The 21,049-nt window shown below is 40.4% G+C and overlaps 1 pseudogene across 1 annotated transcript; it reads left to right on the top strand.

Annotated features, from left to right (window-relative positions):
• The first annotated feature begins 13,796 nt into the window (after positions 1 to 13,796).
• Positions 13,797 to 19,326, top strand: LOC114279465 (7-deoxyloganetin glucosyltransferase-like; annotated as a pseudogene). Its single transcript, XR_014364972.1, has 2 exons — positions 13,797 to 14,316; positions 18,229 to 19,326. The product of XR_014364972.1 is annotated as a 7-deoxyloganetin glucosyltransferase-like (transcript).
• Positions 19,327 to 21,049: the final 1,723 nt, after the last annotated feature.

Genomic DNA, 21,049 nt, shown 5'->3' with positions numbered 1-21,049 from the left:
CAAGTGATGTAAGAATCAACTAGAATATTAAATGCAACACTCTTTCTCATATATTTTCTAACCATTAACCAATCATATCACTTAAACATCATTTAGTTTAGAAAATGAGTTTAAAAAGTGAACTTGCATGTCATTTTTGTAAAAAAAAAATTTATGTCCATATGAAAATATTCAATAGAGTGATATAACAATTTGTAGTATTTTTTTTGAATTTTTAGCTAAAAAAAAGTCCCTAAACAAGGCCTGAGTATTAATATTTAGATTCAAAAATTAAACACACATTCCATAATGTAGCACTATATTAAAATATCTACATAAGTTCTTTTTCTTATTTATTTTTTAATTATTAACTAATCATCTTGATTGCATATATCACTGGATTTAAAAAATAACATGTAAATCATTTTATTTTAATGAATAGTCAGTTAGCACATATGTCATTTTCGGTCTAGTAGTCAGCAAAGTTTTTTTTTTAATATAAAAAAAATGATATACAAACTCACTTTCTAAATCAATTTTTTAGATTTAATAATGTATAAGTGATATGATTAGTTGATAATTAAAGTATATATATGTGAGAGTGCTACTTTTAAAATTCTAATTAATTGCCACATCGCTAAACCTAAATAATTTTTAGGAGGAAGATCCTTTCCAATCCAGATTTTGGACTGGAGCATGTTGTTTGCGCCCGCGGGGTCTTTCCGTTTCAATAATACGAGCCGTTCATTTTGTCGGACACTCGTGTATTTCATCCAAAAAAAAAATTAAGTCGATTCGATAATCGTAACGTACTTAAGTTTTCACAAAAAAATAGACAACAATTATAAGAGAATGTTATCTTTAATATTCTAATTAATTGCCCCATTGCTAAACTTAAAAAATAAATATAATTTTTAATCATAAACAAAAATGTTCTTTTTTTTTTTTTTAATGTGCGACTGCCCATTTTTTAAATGTGCGAATGCCCAGTACGCTCCATCCCCCATCCGTCACCAACAACCATAATGCGTGATTCATAAGCAATTGAGAGAAGAGGAAAGCGAATGGGTTTTGTACGGGAAAGAAATACACCTTTTCATATAATCCTGTTGACCAAGTCTGCTCCTCCGTACGCCGTCGCTTTTCCACCTGAAAACACAAACGTGAGCTAGCCGGCGGGTGTGTGCCGGAAACCTCTCCGATGCCTAAGTCAGTAAACTTGACAACTAGACAAAAAGCTCTGTGTATTCAGAAAGCAAAGTTGTGTGTTACCTCTCCAAAGGTGATGTTTGTGAGCTTTTATAGGTTTTGTGTGGCACAATCCTAGTAGGACTTCTATTCCTCCATGCAGAGTCCTCCTAGGATTCATACTCCTGAAAGATAATGCTTATCCTTCAACACCCCCCTCACTGCTTAAACTAAGTGAGATGGTTCTATCATGGCCAAACTCCAATACGACCGAAGTAAACACGACTATGCAAAGTCGTAGAATGAGCCGAACTAGTTCTTCCTTTTACTTCTCTTACGTCGGCTTCCCATGCACAGCACCTGGCATGGTCGGACCGAACTAGTGAATCGTGACTGGTATAACTCCAAGACCGGTCTAACTCAAAGGTACCGTTAGACCGATCTAACTTCGTTCTTACGTCAGACTGGACTAGCTCCACAGTCTTAGGACCGAACTTACTCCAAAATATCACACGACCGGAGTATCTTCCATGGCCATTTCACTTCGGCCCTTTAGACTGAGGCCATAATATCCATCTCATAGCTCGGCCCAATTTTCACCAAAATTACCCTCTCAATTGCCCCTTAATTCCATCTGCACAGCGTGATTGGGATTACCTGTGTATAAGCCGAGCTGAAGTTTTCTAACCTTTCCAGCCGAGCTAAAAACAGTTTAGCTTTTCCAGTCGAGCCAATTTCACACCGGGATCTGCTAGTCTGGTCAAAACGTCTCTTCAATCACAGCAACTAAATCGTTTCTCCTTCCCAGGACACGTGGCACGCTCTGATTGACTGAGGACGGCTGTCACGCCGTCTTCGTACTTCGTGAAATTTGAATAGTCCCGCCCTTTTTTCCCTTTGCCTAAAACGCACCTTTTCGTCTTGGTACACTTTACAGCTTCTCTCTCTGAGCATCCATTGCCTCTCAACTTTTTGCAACACTGAAGCTTGCTTTGCGTTCGTCTTTTTCTGCCGTTGCATCCATTTCCAGATCCTCTACTTCAACCTGGTAAGCAAATCCCTCTTTCTTGCTCTGTTTTTTTTTCATATTTTGCTTTCTATGTTTTTCCGAAACATATTTGTCCATTTCTGTTTTGCTTCTGTACTTTTATGAAAAAAACTTTAACAGTAGAACGCATGAATATATGATATATCCTGTAGAAAACTAGCTTTTGATCCAAAATCTTGTCCCAACCGAACTAGGAGACTGTTTGTGCTATATATGTAGATCAATTCAGACAATAACCGAACTAGAACTCATAGAAATAACAGTAGTTTCAGCAAGTTACCAACTCCTGATTCACTTTAGCCGAGATAAGCTCACCGAACAAAGTTTGAACTCAGTAAACTAGGAACCTCGGCCTTCAACCGAGCTAAGCCTTTGGGACTAAGCCAGCTTTCTTAATTTCTAAACCAAACTCAGAAAGCTGCCCCTAGAGGCTCAACCGAAGTAACAAAACTCATAGTTCAAACCGAGATACCCTATGCTCAATCCGAGCTACCAAGCATTTTGTTGAACCGAGATAGAACCTGTCCACAAAGCCGAAGTAGGGCTCTTTTACCTTGCTTTTAATTTGTAGCACGGTCCAATGATCTGTGCTTAACCCCTTTGTTTTCTACTTTGCAGACTTAGGTTGCCCAGGCACTCCTCCGTGCGCTCAACCGAGCTACTGAGCACAACCTTTGCACCGATCTAATTTATTCATAATTTATACAATAAATGGGGAAGTATAGGTATCTAGTAGACACTCCGGGCGGCCTAGCCGAATTCAGAAAAGACTACAATATACCTGATGACGTCCACCTGATTTTAGCCGAAAAAGATGTCATTCTTTGGGACAATGAAGGCTTTGTTCCTTTCACCCTTTTGTCCATAATCGAGACCGGACTACGATTTCCAGTCCAACCCTTGATGTGTGAGTTTCTTAGGCAAACCAGACTATGCCCAACCCAACTATCCACCAACTCCTACCGCATCATAATGGGAATAGTCGAACTGAACCGCCAAGCCGGACTCAACCTTGGCTTGGCCGAAATCTTCCACCAATACTCCATTGGTTCAAAAGAAGATGGGTGGGTCTATTATTTAAGAATACGTCGTCGCCGAGAGAAGATAATAAAACATACACCGGATAAAGACTTAAACGACGACGACTTTTTCTGGGTGTTTGGGAATTTTGAGGATCATCAAGCCCAAATTCCTGGCCGACGTATAAACTGGAAAAAAGGAGAACCCGGTATATTTACTTCGGTTTTCTTGCTTGCTTTATTATATTTCGGTTTTTTCAATACTTTCAGCCGAACTAACAGTTGTCTTCTTTCGCAGATTCTGCCCACCTCCATTCTTTATATAGCTACCCAAATCTAGCGACTTTGCGCGCCGCACTACGGTATCCAGAACGTAGTTGGGCGAAACTGCTTAAGTTCGAGCCGACCTATAGATACAGTGGTCGCCGAAAAGCCAGAGTGACTGATTTTCTTCTTGAAGAGGCCCCAGAACCGGACCCGACCTTGCCAGAGATTAGACTAATCCCACTAACCGCAGAAGAAGAAATGGCTAAAAGAAACAGAGTCAGGGCCCTCTTGACCGAGACCAACAGGGCCGAAGTATCACCATCAAGTCAAACCCAAGAAGCGGTGGTGGCCCTTCCTACGCAACAACCGTCCTCATCCCACCGAACCAAGCGCGCCCGGACTACCGAAACTAAACAATGCTTGGTTGATGAAGACGAAACTGCTCTTCCACCGAGCCCGCCACCGAGCCCCCAACCGGAGCCTTTTCACCGAACTACCACTAGTTGGGCACCAAAACTTACCTTCAACAACCGAGATATCCAAGACTCTGACTCGGTTGTTGCTGATAAGGATCACCAGTTGGCCTTCAACCTGGCCAAGAGTGTGTGCCTCCCCAAAGATATGGAGCACCACCAAAAGCAACTAAACACCGAACTGAAGGCCATCCGGTCTTCAACAAAATCCATGATCCTGGTAAGGAGCTCTGTCCGTTTTTCTGTCTAATTTTTCCAACTTTCACTTCAGCTCAAGGGAAGTCTTTGTTTTGTCAGGCCATTCAGAAAAACAACATTACTCACAGGAAAGTGTTAGAGCTCAAGAAAGCAACAAAGCAAGCCGTGGCAGAAGCCGAAGCGAAGCCGGCCGAGCTAGAGGAGGCCAGAAAGTAAATGGCCGAGCTACGAGCTGAGAACAGCCGATTGGCCGGACTGGTTAGTACGGCCGAAGCAGAAAAGCAGAAGGCTGCCATTAAGCTAAAGGATAAGTATCTGCGCGAGCTGGCGAAGCTCGAAAAGAAGAAAGATACCGAGATAACCCAGCTGAAGGAGAGCGCAAAAGGAGCCAAAAAGCAAGGTTTCAAGAAGGCAGATGATGCTTATATCCAGCAGTGCGAAGCTGCCAAGGAACTCTTCTTTAAGTGCGGCTGGAGGGCAGCTGTTGAGAAGCTCGGTCATGATCCACAGACCGAGGTTTTCAACCCTCCAGCCTACTTCATACCGAACTCCCTAGTGGAGTATGCTGATGCCATTCAGCAACAATTTCTTGAAGGCTCAGACTCTGACGAAGACTCTGCCTCTGAGGATACTCTGGTTGTCAATGCGGACCAGTCAGTTCGGCTGGAGCCCACGGTGGAAGACCTGACTATTGAACTACCAGGTGAAACCGTGGTTCCGACCGAAACCACCTTTGTGACCGAGAGCGAGCTCCCGCCTGAAACCGGTCTTCGTGTTGATGCCGATGCTGTGTTTGATGCCGAAATTGATGATCTTTTCACTTGATGTTGTACTTTTCTTCTTTGTCACTTTTTGTCTTTGTAACCTGGCTATGCTCCTCATTTGTAATTGCCTTTAGATGAATGAAAATTTGCTTGAACTCTTACTTCGGTTGATCTGTACGTTTGTACTTGTTATGATTTTTCCATGATCTTTTTATTTTTAATTGTTATCTCGATTTTAGATTGTCAATCTAACTATGCTTACTAGCCAACCACTCTTTAGCCGACATAATTAGTTCGGCTGAGGAGTACAAAGAGTTTAAAAGCCAGCGAATCCATTCTTCAGCCATACCCTTACTTCGGCTGAAGAGTATAAAGAGTTGGTTTAATCCAGCCAACCACTCTTCAGCCATACCCTTACTTCGGCTTTCTGAGTTCAAAAAGTTGGTTTAATCCAGCCAACCACTCTTCAGCCTTACACTTACTTCGGCTGAAGAGTAACAAGAGTTGGTTTATTCCAGCCAACCTTGAATAATGTTTGGTTATTCCGACCAAACGTCCTGCAGCCTGGATCCTTATCCTGGGCTTAGGAAGGGTGTTGGTTTAGTCCAGCTAACCTCTAAGTTTTTCCAGCCAACTTAGAATAATGTTTGGTTATTCCGACCAAAACGTCCTGCAGCCTGGATCTTTATCCTGGGTTTAGGAGGGGTGTTGGTTTAATCCAGCCAACCTCTAAGTTAGTTTTTTCCTGCTAACTTAGAATAAAATGTTTGGTTATTCCGACCAAATGTCCTGCAGCCTGGATCCTTATCTTGGGCTTAGGAGGGGTGTTGGTTTAATCCAGCCAACCTCTAAGTTAGTTTTTTTCCTGCTAACTTAGAATAAAATGTTTGGTTATTCCGACCAAACGTCCTGCAGCCTGGATCCTTATCCTGGGCTTAGGAGGGGTGTTGGTTTAATCCAGCCAACCTCTAAGTTAGCTTTTTCCTGCTAACTTAGAATAAAATGTTTGCAATGTACCTAAACTTCACTAAAACTAACTTTTACAGAGAACAACTCATGCTGAAAAGAATCGCTTGTTTTTATTAAGGAAAGAAAAAATTACACATGTTTGAAAGAGAAAAGCTAAAAGTAAAATAACTTGAGATTGGCCGTGTTCCTTGGCCTAGGGATTGCTTTGCCGTCCTTGTCTTCTAGGTGGTATGCCCCTTTGCCTGCTAACCCAACCACTTTGTAAGGACCTTCCCAGTTTGGCCCTAACTTGCCATCTCCTAGTATCAAGGTGTTTCCCATTACTTTGCACAGTACCCAATCTCCGATCTTGAATTGTCTTGGATGCACCGTTTTGTTGTATTTTCTGGATAACTCTTGTTGGTATGAGGCAATGTGAACTAGTGCTCTCTCTCTTCTTTCTTCCGCAAGGTCAAGTTCCAACACTATGGCTTCTCCATTCAAGTTTGGATCAAAATTTTCGCTCCGAATTGTGGGGAGGCCAACTTCCAGTGGGATTACTGCTTCCATTCCGTAGGTTAAGGAGAATGGTGTCTCTCCTGTTGATCGTCGAGGTGTGGTGCGGTAAGCCCATAAAACATGAGGAAGTTCGTCCACCCACTTGCCTTTTGCCTTCTCTAACCTTTTCTTCAATCCATCCAAGACGACTTTATTTGATGCTTCTGCTTGGCCATTTGCTTGAGGATATGCCGGTGTAGAATTGTAGAACTCTATCTTGTACTCTTCACAAAAGCTTCTGAAGATTCTGCCGTCGAACTGAGTGCCATTATCTGAGATTAGGGCTTTTGGTATGCCAAACCGAGTGATGATATTCTGCCAAACGAACTTCTTCACATCTTTTTCTTTGATTGATGCCAATGCTTCTGCTTCCACCCACTTTGTGAAGTAGTCTGTTGCTGCGAGAAAGAACTTCCTATTGCCGGGTGTTGTTGGAAGTGATCCTACTATGTCCAAGCCCCACATTGCGAAAGGCCATGGGCTAGTCAATGGTAGGAGTTCTCTAGCTGGTTGATGTATTTGGTGTGCGAATTTCTGATATTTCTCGCACTTCTTTACATATTTCTCTGAGTCTGCCTGCATGTATGGCCACCAGTATCCTTGCGAAATGGCCCTGTAAGCTAGCGATCTTCCTCCTTGATGGCTTCCGCACACCCCTTCGTGTATTTCGAACAAGAATGCTTCCACTTTGCTGGAATGAACACACTTTAGGTAAGGTCCTGAGAATGACTTCTTGTATAACGCCAAGGATGGGGAGAGCCAAAATCGCTGCGACTTTGCTCTTATTTTGTTGGCTTCTTTTTTCTCTTCTGGTAGGATGCCGTCTTTTAAGAACAGGATGATGGGATCCATCCAAGAGGGGCCTAGTTCTGCGCAACATACCTCTTCTGCTTCGGGATCTTCTATGCTTGGTCTAGGTAGGTAGTCGATCAGTAGTGGATGGGGTATGGAGGTATCTGCCACTGAGGCGAAGCCTGCTAGTTCGTCCGCTCTGCTGTTTTCCTCCCTACCGATTTGTTCTATCCTTACTACTTCAAATTTCTTGATCTCTGTTCTGACCAATTCTTGTTACTTGGCCATCCTATCATCCTTTGCTTCATAGTCGCCAGAAATTTGGTTTACCACCAGCTGTGAGTCGCTGTAGACCATTAGTTCGGTGGCCTTCATGTAGTATGCTGATTTGAGTCCTGCGAGAAGCGCTTCGTACTCCACTTCATTGTTTGATGCTGGGAAGCCAAGGTTGATTGCTTGTTCTATAACCAGGCCGTCTGGTGAGATGAGGACTATGCCGAGTCCTGCACCATGCCGGTTGGATGCTCCATCCACAAAGAGCTTCCACATCTCACCAACGAACAACTTCCAGCAAGTGGAGGGGTCAGATGATGTCGTGGGGTCAAGAATGTTGCTGGTGCTTTCTTCAAGGTCCATGCTTGCTGTCTGCCCCTCGCTATCTGATTGTACCAAGTCTTTTTTTGTTGGAGAGCCTTGGTTTGGTGTAGCTTCTACCTTGTTGTCTTTAGTCTGGTCTGCCTTGGAGTCTGACTGAGTACCTTCTACTAGGGGTTGCGCTATTTCGGCGTCAACTTCCATCCCTAATTCGGTGGTGTCAGTTAGGTCGACTGGGCAAATATGATGACTTCCAGGAGCAAACTCTGCGACGAAGTTTGCCAAAGATTGGGCTTTTACTGCGGTTCTGGGTTGGAACTTGATGTCGAATTGTCCCAACTCTACTGCCCACTTTAAGATTCGCCCAGAAAAGTTTGCCCTTTCAAACAAAGCTTTTGGTGGAAAAGCTGTGAGGACGACTATGGTGTGGGCATGAAAGTAGTGTGCCAATTTCCTGGAGGCCATCATTAAGGCTAATGCCAGTTTTTCCAGTGGTAAATACCTTGTTTCGGCTCCCAGCAATGTCTTGCTGACATAATAGATGGGCAGGTGTTGGATTCCTTCTGTACGAACCAATACTGCGCTAACTGCGTGCTGAGAGACTGCCAAGTACAAGAAGAGTTCTTCACCAAGTATTGGGGTAACAAGCAGTGGTGGGGAAGACATATATTCCTTCAAGCTTTCCAGTGCTTGGTCGCATTCTTCATCCCACTCAAACTTGGCCTTTAAGGCATGAAAAAATGGTCGTAGTCTGTCTGACGACCGGCTGATAAATCGGTTGAGCGCAGCCGCCATGCCGGTGAGATGCTGCACTTCTTTTACTGAGTTTGGTCTCTTCAAATCCTGGATTTCTTTGATCTGAGAGGGGTCTGCTTCTATACCCCGGTTGGTCACAAGGAAGCCTAGGAATTTGCCAGATCCTACTCCGAATGCACACTTGGACACATTGAGGCGCAACTTGTGCTTCTTCAGGATCTCAAACATCTCGCCTAGGTCCTTAAGATGGTCATTCTCATCCTTGCTCTTGACCACCATGTCGTCGATGTAAGCCTCCATTGTTCTGCCTAACAATGGTTCAAACATCTTGGCGACCATCCGTTGGAATGTTGCCCCTGCGTTCTTCAGGCCAAAGGGCATGACCTTGTAACAGTATAGTCCTCTTGGAGTTGTAAAAGATGTGACCTCTTGGTCTGGCTCATGCATGGCGATTTGGTGGTAGCCTCTGTATGCATCCAGAAAGCTAAGTCGGTTGTGCCCCGCCGTTAGGTCCACCAGTTAATCTATCCGTGGTAGAGAAAAGCTGTCTTTTGGGCACGCTTTGTTGACTGTTTTGTAGTCGACGCAGACGCGCCACTTGCCATTCTTCTTTGGCACTACGACTGTGTTGGAGATCCATCTTGGGTAGTGCACTTCTCTAATTGCTCCTGCCTCCAGCAGGTTACTTACTTCTTCCGCCACGATTTCGGCATGGTGAAGTGCCGATCTGCGAGTGCGCTGAATGACTGGTCTGGTGGATGGGTGGACATTGAGTTGGTGACAGATGAAGTTTGGGTCAATGCCTGGCATGTCGTAGGGCGTCCAGGCGAAGACTTCGATGTTAGAGGTTAAGAACTCCAAGACCTCTAATCTCTCAGCGCTGGACAACGACGAACCGAGCAAAAAGAACTTATCCGGGTTCTTTTCATCTATTCTTACCTCTACCAAGTCCTCTACTGCTTTCTGATCAGCCGCTTTGCCGACATCTGCGAATAGCTCATTGCTCTCAGGTTCCTCCACTGAATGAATGTATCCTTTGGCAGCGCGGCTGCCGTTCACCGTGACGAAGCATTGTTTTGACGTGATCTAATCTCCATAGACTTCTTCAATTATACCGGTGTCGTTGGGGAACCGCATTACTTGGTGGTAGGATGACGCCACCGATCGCATGGCATGCAGCCATGTTCTGCCCAAGATGATGTTGTAAGTGGAAGGGACCTTTAATACCCAGAACTCCACTTGTTTTGTCACGCTCCCTGCTCTGACTGGAAGAATTATCTTACCGGCGGGCCATTCTGGCATGGAGTTGAATCCAATTAGGGGAGATACGGCAGGTGCCAAGTCTTTGTCTTGCAGCTTTAATTGTTTAAATGTTTTGTAGTACATGATTTCACATGAACTACCCTGGTCAATCAGAATCTGCTTGACGTCAAAATCCTTGACTCGAAGAGTGACGACTAGGGCATCATTGTGAGGACAGTATATCCGATCCAAGTCTTTATCCAAAAAAGACATGACGTTTGTTGTCTCTGTTTTCCCCTTCTTGATGGCAGGTTGGGCACTTAGTACCTCCCTAAAGTGCTCAGCCTTTTTGATTGATCCCCTGAGCTCGCATATACGCTCAGGTTCAAAGACTCCATGTATCACATTGATAACGCCTTGAGGTGGGGCGTCGATTGGCATCCCGTTGGGGTTATTGTGATCCTGGGGGGCTGGTTGCGTCCCTCCTTCAATGTAATTATCCAAGTGGCCTGCTGCTACCAACTCCTCCAGGTGTTGTCTTAATGGTGTGCAATTCTCAGTGCGGTGTCCCTTTTCTTTATGGAAGGTGCACCGTGATTTTTCGTCATAGTCCTTCTGCGCTTCCCCTAGTTTGGCTGGCCACTTGACGAAAGGCTCATCTCTTATTTCGCTTAGAATCCGATATATCGGTTTCTTGAACATCGTGGTTATGGCAGTGCGGATTCTCAACCATCTTTTATTCGGGTCTTCTCCGTTATCTCGTCTGCCACGTCCGTTTCTGTTACTTCGATCTGCCGTGTTGACCTTTGCTGAGGTCTTCTTTTCTGGTACTGTGGTTGCCCCAGATTTTGCTTTGGCACGTGCGCCATCTTCTTCTACCCTGATGTGCTAATGCACTCTTTCCATCAGGGCTTCCATGGTGAGGGGTGGCGTCATGGTCATCGAGTCCCTTAGTCTGTTTCCGACTAGAAGGCCTCTTTTATACTGTGCAATAGCGAGATTGGTGGGGCAGTCCCCAAACTGATTGAATGTCTCCCAGTAGCGACTATTGTAGGATCTAAGGGTCTCTTTATCGCCCATGTCGATAGAGAGTAGCTGGTCGATTTCCACCGGGGTTTTAGTATTTGTTCGGAACCTTGTTACGAACGCCTCTGCCAATTGCTCCCAAGAGGCTATGCTGCCCTCTGGAAGTTTCTCGAACCAAGTCAAGCCTAGGTCGCCAAGGCTAGATGGGAAGAGTATGCACATTAAGGCCTCGTTTTGCCTGTATACAGCCATGACCTGGCGAAAGTGGCTCAAGTGTGAGTAGGGGTCCGTCTTCCCTTCATATGTAGTGAATTTGGGCTAAAGGAAGCCTGATGGTAGGGGCGCGTTTTCAATCGCCAGAACAAACGGCGAAGTCTGCAGCCTTGCTAATGCTTTGTCTGTTGGTTCGTAGGCAGGGCGCGGTATTGGCATTCCAACCTCGACGCTTCTATGCGTCCGAGGAGCCAACCGCTGTAAGGCAGAAACTCTATGTGGATCCCGTGCCCTGGCATCCTCCTTGCATCGTGCTTTTTCTTTGAGTACGGTTCGTAAGTCGGATGATCTGGGTAACTCCGTCTGTCTAGATCTGATTCGGTGCGTATGAGAGGGCCAATACGTGCTTCCTTCAGTATATGATCTTTCAGATCTCGTCCTCTCAGACCTGGAGTGACGAGTTCTGGAAGATCGGGATTGAGTATCGCCTGTCCTGAGGCTTCTACTCTCTCCTTGCGAGGGTGTGGTATTCCTACTATGATTTTCTGAGTGGCGAGGGGGTGTCTTGTTTTTGTGCCCTTCTCCTATCGCCACTTCTTTTCTCTTCATCTGGCGCTTTAAAGCCTCCATGTCTGCCGCCATCTTCCTTATTAATTCATCTTGCTCCCTCACGCGGTTTTCCAGAGCTTGAAGATCAATTCTCCGTCTTTGCCTGTCAGGACTTTGCGAGCGAGATTGACGGGGGCTGTGAGTCTGTCTTCCCCTAGTGTCTCTCTTGGGGTTATGTCGTTGGGGCTCTAAATCTGCCATGGAAGGGATAGAAGATAATCCTTCACGCCTTGCTCCCCCATCTGGAGTTTTTCCGTCGATGGCGGAATGTGGCAATTCTTCAATGTGCGCCATTGTTTGTAAAGAGGAGAAGCTTTTAGTCAAGAGGTTTTGTTCTGTCTATAATTCCCACAGACGGCGCCAATTGTACGGGAAATAAATTCACCTTCTCGTATAATCCTGTTGGCCAAGTCTGCTCCTCCGTACGCCGTCGCTTTTCCACCTGAAAACACAAACGTGAGCTAGCCAGCGGGTGTGTGCCGGAAACCTCTCCGATGCCTAAGTCAGTAAACTTGACAACTAGACAAAAAGCACTGTGTATTCAGAAAGCAAAGTTGTGTGTTACCTCTCCAAAGGTGATGTTTGTGAGCTTTTATAGGTTTTGTGTGGCACAATCCTAGTAGGACTTCTATTCCTCCATGCAGAGTCCTCCTAGGATTCATACTCCTGAAAGATAATGCTTATCCTTCAACACCCCCCTCACTGCTTAAACCAAGTGAGATGGTTCTATCATGGCCGAACTCTAATATGACCGAAGTAAACACGACTATGCAAAGCCGTAGAATGAGCCGAACTAGTTCTTCCTTTTACTTCTCTTACGTCGGCTTCTCATGCACAGCACCTGGCATGGTCGGACCGAACTAGTGAATCGTGACCGGTATAACTCCAAGACCGGTCTAACTCAAAGGTACCGTTAGACCGATCTAAGCAACTGACAAGGCTTATTGGGACCGAACAAGCCATGAAACCGAACAACTTCTTAGCTCGACTGGAGCAAAAATAATCCCAATCATGCTACGCAGATGGAATTAAGGGGCAATTGAGAGGGTAATTTGTAAACAAATTGGGCCGAGCTAGGAAGAGTCTTCTTTGGGAGTTGGACCGCGTAATGGGCTGAGATAAGGGCTGGTGTAGCTCGGTCTTAGGCCAAGAAGACATCTCATATTTTGGGTCTGGGCCGAACTATGGACCGAGGTATCGGTAGAAAGAGGACCGAGCTAAACGATAGCTCTACAAGGCGTCATCTCGAAGTCAAGACTGATAGTAGTGCTTAAAGTATCACAGAGCCGAAGTAACTTGGCTGACCGCAATGTTAGCCGAAATAAGTGGGCCTGGTGGTTAGCCGAAGTATTGGTGAAAAAGGATGTCAGGCTTGGTATAGCTCGGCCGGTCTTGGTATAACTCGGCCGGACGCCATCTACATCATTACTTAAGCGTGTGACCGAGGTAACTTAGCTCGGTGTGGTTGCAACAGCTTATTAAAAGGAGGTAGCATCAATGGCGAGGGCCGAGCTGTGTATAGCTCGGCAGAGTGGCATCCGTTAGATCGGCTTTCGATCACACGGTCCGAAGGGTAGGGGACCGAGATAAATTACTTCAGGCAAGAATGTATAACCGAGGTAAAAGATTCAACCATCTCACTTGGCTTGCAGTGATGATACTTCTAGTAGGACTCTACTAAGGAGAGTTAGAGTCCTACTGGGATTGTGTAAACCATCTCACTTGGTTGGTAGTGAGTAGGAGTATGACTCCTAGGAGGACTCTGCTAAGGAGAGCATAGTCCTACTAGGATTGTGCAAAACCATCTCACTTGGTTGGTAGTGAGTAGGGTGTGTGATTCCTAGGAGGACTCTCATAGGGAGAGTTGGAATCCTACTAGGATTGTGCCAAAGTAAAGTCTATAAAAGCTCATGACCAGACCTTTGTACAGGTATCCCAATTCTTACTCTAGAATACACAGAGCTTATTGTCTATTGTCTAGTTGCTGACTTAGGCATCAGAGGGGTTTCTGGCACACACCCGCCGGTTAGCTCACATTTGTGTTTTCAGGTGGCAAAGCAACGTTGTTTGGAGGAGTGCAAACTTGATCAACAGGATCATACGAGAAGGTGTATTTCTTTCCCGTACAGGTTCCATGGGCAAGTTAGAAAAACCTCATGCAGTTTGTATACCATACCTAGCTCAAGACCACATCAACCCCATGGTCAAACTCTCCAAACTCCTCCACCAGAGAGGCTTTCACATCACCTTTGTCAACACTGAGTTCAACCACAAACGCCTCCTCAAATCTCGGGGCCCCGACTCCCTCAACGGGCTCTCTTCCTTTCGGTTCGAAAGCATACCCAATGGGCTCCCTGAGTCCGATGCCGATGCAACCCAAGACATCCCATCACTGTGCGAGTTCACCAGGAAACACTGCTTGGCTCCTTTTAAGGACCTTCTTTCGAAGCTAAACGACACTGCTTCGTCGAACGTCCCGCCGGTGACTTGCATTGTCTCCGATGGGATTATGAGCTTTACTATGGATGCTGCTGAAGAATTGGGCATTCCTGAAGTTCTTTTATGGACAGCTAGTGCTTGTGGCTTCATGGGTTATGAACAGTATCGTAATCTTATCGATAAGGGTTTTATTCCACTTAAAGGTATTATTGATTCAATTAATATGTATATTAATAAAATTACATGTATACATTACATGCACACATATACATGTACATGCATTTAAGTATGATAGATCAACACCTTTTTTTATTAATTAAAATAATTCATTCGTACGAAAAATGCATAAAAAATACTGCATGAGTGACATTTTGTTCTTTTTGTGTGAATTTTTTACATAAAAATTGTATTTATATAACTGTTGGCTTATTTTTTCTACGAAGGAAAATATCATAAATGCGAGCGTGCCAGCAAAGACTGAATAATCGTTACAAATTAAATTCAAACCAATTATCAAGCGATTGCGTTGATGGTTCTTTTGCCTCAACAAAGAGGACTTCAAAATTGCTAAGTGTAGAGAAAAGAAAAATTAAAAGAAGAATGAGGGAGATGGAGAAAGACGATTGAGTGAACAATCAAAGTAATAATTACTTATCTCTACTCCTATGTTTCGAAAGGAAGTGCATAAAATGCTTTGAAAATGAAATGCTGAAAATAAATGCTTCGAAATATAAATCTATGTTAAACTACTCCTAAGATAAGAAAAATGACAAGAAATATTGAAATCAAGTGTATTTGATTTGAGTTCTGGATCCTTTACAATGTAGCCATGAATGGCTATTTATAAGAAAATATTTGTAGGAAAAAACTTCCAGCAATAACTATCCAATAACCACCTAAAACTACTCACTTTTTCATCTTCATTCCCACAATGCCACATATCCCTCCATGTCTTCATAACTTCCATTAACCTCCAATTCATGCTTCATGTTCTCCACTTTATTCTCCATCATCTTTTCATATTTCATAACCTCTCATAACCTCCAAATGAGTAGGAGGATGCCACATGTCCTGCAATTATATAAATAATACATAATAATAAAAATTACAGATTTATGGTGCCAACATTACCCCCCGCGGCCCTTAAAAGTGATGTTTATTTGAATTTTTGAAGGACCGAATCAAGCACATGACTAATCTAAGCAATAAAGTGCTTCGAATAATATCAACAAAATGTTTCGAATGATATAATAGCATCAATAAAGTGTTTCGAATGAGTATGAAATTATGACTAGATGACCAATAACAAGCTTCGAAGGTGGTATAAAAGACCAAATTCATCGTTCGAAGGTTTTGCGGCACAGCTTTGAAGGAACAACATCACCCCTCGAAGGTTGAAAGCATTGATATAGGATGATGATACTTACAATGAAGTTTCAAAGTTAGGCTTGATGCTTCGAATGTATCTTCGATGCTTTGATTGTGTACATACAAACAACTGGCCATCAATTTGAAAAGATAAGCCATTCTCAACCACTTATTTAAATGCATAGGCTTTTCTTAGCCAGATTCATGCATTTTAAATGGTCATCCCCTGTTCTTAGTGCTTCGAACTCATAAGAACAATTTGTTAATTTTATTAGCCACATCATCAAAATTATATTTTGGTGTGATCCACAAATCCAAAGCAGGTTTTGAACACCAAGAACCATAGTACTAGATGGCCTTAAAAATTCAAACAACTTGACATTTTGAACAATTTCAAAAAATTCAAATTCATGAACATCAAATTGTTCATCATTCTTAGCCATGTTTGAAGATATGTTATTTTCATGACTTGACTCTCTAAAATTTGATTTTTGGACCCCTCGAGTCATGCATGGAACATCATTCTTAGCCAAATTTGGTTAAAAAACATGCTCTTTTGTTATGTTAATTTCATAATTTGGCTCTTTAAAAACGGACTCTTGAACCCCCGAGCCATTGATTAAATCAACTCTTTGTTTTTGCTATTTTCAACCATGGAAAAATTTTGAAAAAATTCACCAATTCTGACCATTAAAGCCTCAGTTAAAGACTTGGTAGTGAGAGTTGACAACTCATCATTCCATTGGCAAATTTCCATATCAAGTTCATGAATTTCTCCAGCTAAATCATGTCTTTTTTCTTCCACCAAATAATATTGTAATGGATGGAAGTTTGTTTCACAAATAAAATGGATCTCTTCTTGAAGATTCAAAATTTTTTATTTACGCCAATAGATTTCATCTAGGCTATTTGAAATGGACGAATCTAATTCATTTTTCATTTCTTACACTTGACGTCCCACTGGGCGTGCCAAAAATTGTTGGCTTATTTTTCCTACGAAAGAAAATATCATAAATGCGAGCGTGCCAGTAAGGACTGAATAATCCTTACAGATTAAATTTAAGCCAATTCTCAAGTGATTGCGTTGATGGTTCTTTTGCCTTAACAAAGAGGACTTCAAAATTGCTAAGTGTAGAGAAAAGAAAAATTAAAAGAAAAATGAGGGAGACGGAGAAAGACGATTGAGTGAACAATCAAAGTAATAATTACTTACCTCTACTCCTATGCTTCGAAAGGAAGTGCATAAAATGCTTTGAAAATGAAATGTTGAAAATAAATGCTTCGAAATATAAATCTATGTTAAACTACTCTTAAGATAAGGAAAATGACAAGAAATATTGAAATCAAGTGTCTTTGATTTGAGTTCTGGATCCTTTACAATGTAGCCATGAATGACTATTTATAAGAAAATATTTGTAGGAAAAAACTTCCAGCAATAACTACCCAATAACCACCTAAAACTACCCACTCTTTCATCTTCATTCCCACAATGCCACATATCCCTCCATGTCTTTATAACTTCATTTAACCTCCAATTCATGCTCCATATTCTGCACTTTATTCTCCATCATCTTTTCATATTTAATAACCTCTCATAACTTCTAAATGAGTAGGAGGATGCCACATATCCTGCAATTATATAAATAATACATAATAATAAAAATTATAGATTTATGATGCCAACAATAACATTATTATTTTTTATTTTTTTATTTTAATTGGATTAATAACACGTCTTCTCCCATCTAAATTAGATTAAGGGTTGGTTTGGGATATCTTTAAAAAGTGCACTTTTTGACTTATTGGTGGGTTTGGGTTGGGTTTGGGTTGGGTTTGATGTGATGTGTTAGAGAGGTGATGTGATTTAAATAAGATGATGTGACTTAAATAAGATAGTGACTTTTGACTTTTTGACTTATTTAATATATGTCAAACTAGCCCTAATTTCTGTGATGGGTCACTAGTTTGACCTTAAAGTCAAATAAAAAATTTGAAAATTGACATTCTTACACGCACACAAAAAAAAAAAAAAAAAAAAAAAATGATAGTAGAGAAATAAATTTTAAAAAGATATTATGAGTCTGCATCGGTACTCCTAAAAAAGTGTGGCAACTGTACCTAAGTTTACGACCTCTTACAAAATTTAAAAAGTCGTTATCGTATTTAAATCCCATTATCTTATTTAAGTAATATTATTTTTCTATCACATCACATCATTTTAAATTTAATTTATTTTTTTTTATAAAAAGTCAAAAAGTGTACTTATTTAGAATATTCTGAATAACCCTTAAATTGTTATCCTATCTATATTTACCTTTATTAATTGATTTAGGTTAGAGATTTTAAAAGTTTTATTAAATTTTTTATTGAATATTTTATATGGACGTGAGATTCATATGGAATTTATAAAATGTGGGTCTCACATTTATACGAGATATTTGATAAAAGAATTTAATAAAATTTTTAAAATTTCTAACATTAACATTATTAATTTATGAATTTATCGAGATTTTCAATATAATATCATAAGTTTTGTGATGATATTACTTTTTGGGGGTGATGTGCAGATGAGAAAAGTTAGGGATCATGAAATTTTTTTTATGAAAATGATCATGAAATATTTATAATCCTTGGATTACCTTGATTAGTGTGGGGTGCTTTATTCTAAGTGTAATCTAAGGGTCACAAAGCTTTCATGATTATTTTCATGAAAGGTTTTTCATGATACCTAGCATTGTTGTGTGCAGATAAGAGTTGCATGACAAATGGGTATTTGGATACAGTTATCGATTGGATACCCGGTATGAAAGGTATACGTTTGAAGGATTTACCAAGTTTTCTTCGAACCACAGATCTAAGTGATTTTATGAGTGATTTTGTGTTTGGTGAAATTGAGAGAGCTCGCAGAGCCTCCGCGATTATTTTCAATACATTTGAGAACTTAGAACATAACGTTTTGGAGGCTCTTTCATCCATGTTCCCTCCAACCTACACCATTGGCCCTTTACACTTACTAATGAATCAAATCAACGATGATAGTCTAAAGTTGATAGGATCAAATCTGTGGAAAGAAGAACCAGAGTGTCTCCAATGGCTAGACACAAAAGAACCCAACTCTGCTGTTTATGTGAACTTTGGAAGCATCACTGTCATGACACCAAAGCAAATGGTTGAGTTTGCTTGGGGACTTGCTAATAGCAACTAGACCTTTTTATGGATAATAAGACCTGATCTTGTCACTGGCGACTTGGCTGTTCTTCCATCGGAATTCATGGAAGCAACAAAAGAAAGAGGCTTATTGGCAAGTTGGTGCCCCCAAGAGCAAGTTCTTGACCACCCGTCTATTGGAGAGTTTTTAACTCACTCTGGGTGGAACTCCACACTTGAAAGCATTTCGAGTGGAGTTCCAATGGTCTGTTGGCCATTTTCCGCGGATCAACAAACAAATTGTTGGCATTGTTGCACCCAATGGGGCATAGGGATGGAGATAGATAATGATGTTAAGAAAGATGAAGTTGAGAGTCTTGTGAGAGAGTTGATGGTTGGAGGGAAAGGGAAGGAGATGAAGAAAAAGGCTATGGAGTGGAAGAGATTGGCTCAAGAGGCCACTGAGAGTTCATCTGGTTCATCTTTCTTGAATCTGGACAAGGTGGTCAACAAAGTTCTTCTCTCTCCAAAACATTAGCATTTTGTGAATTGAGTTAAACCAAGTTTACAATTGTCTCTACTATGTTTTCAATTTATTGTCATGTTTTGGGTTGCGTTGTGCTGATCTTTTATTTTATTTTTTATTTTTTTTGTTTGTTATTGAGATTGAGATAAGAATAAACCAAAAAACATCTTTTGTATATTTTTTTGTGGTTGATTTGGATATTTTGTCATTGTTCAGAGCGGTCTTATGGGACAAAAAAATTTGAAGTCATGAAGACAATTACAGTAAGTTTTTGGTTCATATCAATGATATCATGCAAGTTTTTTTGTTGGCGCCGTCGGAAGGTATTGTTCGGATGCAAGAATGAATGATGAGTCTTAGAATTATCTTAGACTAAAGTTTTTGAAGTCCTCAAGCAGAACTTATGGGAACTGCTATGGTGAAATTTCAGTTTATCTCTTATTTATCAACATTAGGTTCAAATTAACTGTGACAATTTTTTGAAATTAATTTTATAAAAGTTACTTCCTCTATCTCCAAATATTAGTTTTTTATTTTATTTTTTATTTTCCCAAAATATTAATTTATTTTCAAAAATTAAGGACTAAAATAATATGAATTTTCTACTTTGTCCTTCTTTTAAATTTATTAACAACACAAAAAGTACAATTATGATAATTTTAGGATAATTTTGGAAAATCAATTTTTTTATTGTGCAATAATTATACTACAAAAAAAAAAGTTAGATTCCTTAAAAGAGACTATTATTTTGAGGCGGAGGGAGTAAATTTTTTTATTTCTAGTAAATTTTTTTAATATTTTAAGAAAATGTTTTACTTCGTGAATATACTTCATATAAATACAATTAAAAAGTATAATATTTATAAAAAAAAATCTTTAAAAAATTTACTAAATTCCAAAAAATATGAAAATTTAATACATTTTCGTATTCTTGTGTATTTATTGATTTTTTAAAATATTTTACTTTTTTTCTATATCTAGGTTAGATCCATCTAAAAAGTAAAAAATTTGCTTAAATTATTTTAAAAAATTACTAAAAATTTTAAAAAAAAAGTGAAAAAAAATTTAAAAAAATCAAATTTCAAAAAATTAAATTCAAAAAATTGTGATGTGTTTATATTTTCAGAAGTCAGGCTCCTAGATGGAATAAAATATAATGGGGCAAATTATATTTGAATCTAAAAAGGACGAAAATGTCATAGGCATATAATGGGATTATATATGTATAAATGTGTATAAAATTTTATTTTTCGTTTAAGTCATTAACAGTGTACTTTAATTTACAAATTATAATAATAATAAAAAAAATTGTGATATAAACTAGAGAGTGTTAATTAAGATTTGCCCAATTTCTATTAATATATGGAACCACTCAATGAATGAATCTTTAACCCTTGCTTCTAAATTCTTGTTAATTTTATAGAATAGATTTTTTTTTTTTCCGTATATTGTCTGTAAATCATATGGTTTGATTTTGATGATATCTAAACTGTTATGGAATAATTTGTTATTTTGTAATATACATATTTTACATTATTTGATACAATATTATTTGTTAAAATATATGTTGTATGATATATGTGTTATAAATATTATTTAAATAGATTTTACTGTGCATCATATATTTTTTAATAGAGAAGTTACTATTCAAGTTACTGTGTAACATTTGAAATTCGTTAAGTTTGGAAGGAAAATTAGCAGAATACTATTTATTGAAAGCGGCATTTGGCCTACTAATTCAAATCTTTGCTTGCCATTATTGACAAAAGAATTGTGTCCATGCTCCACACCGCATACGTGATTCAATAGTCACAACGTCAAAAGAGGAGCGTCTGCCTCCCCTACGGATATATTTTTGAATATATATAGAAGTGTTTTAGTTGGAGAAAAATAAG

The sequence above is a fragment of the Camellia sinensis genome, chromosome 3 (genome assembly GCF_055761805.1).
Source record: "Camellia sinensis isolate YWXY chromosome 3, ASM5576180v1, whole genome shotgun sequence".
NCBI lineage: Eukaryota > Viridiplantae > Streptophyta > Magnoliopsida > Ericales > Theaceae > Camellia > Camellia sinensis.
The sequence above is the reverse complement of the archived record's forward strand: the minus strand, read 5'-3'. Positions and strand labels throughout refer to the sequence as shown.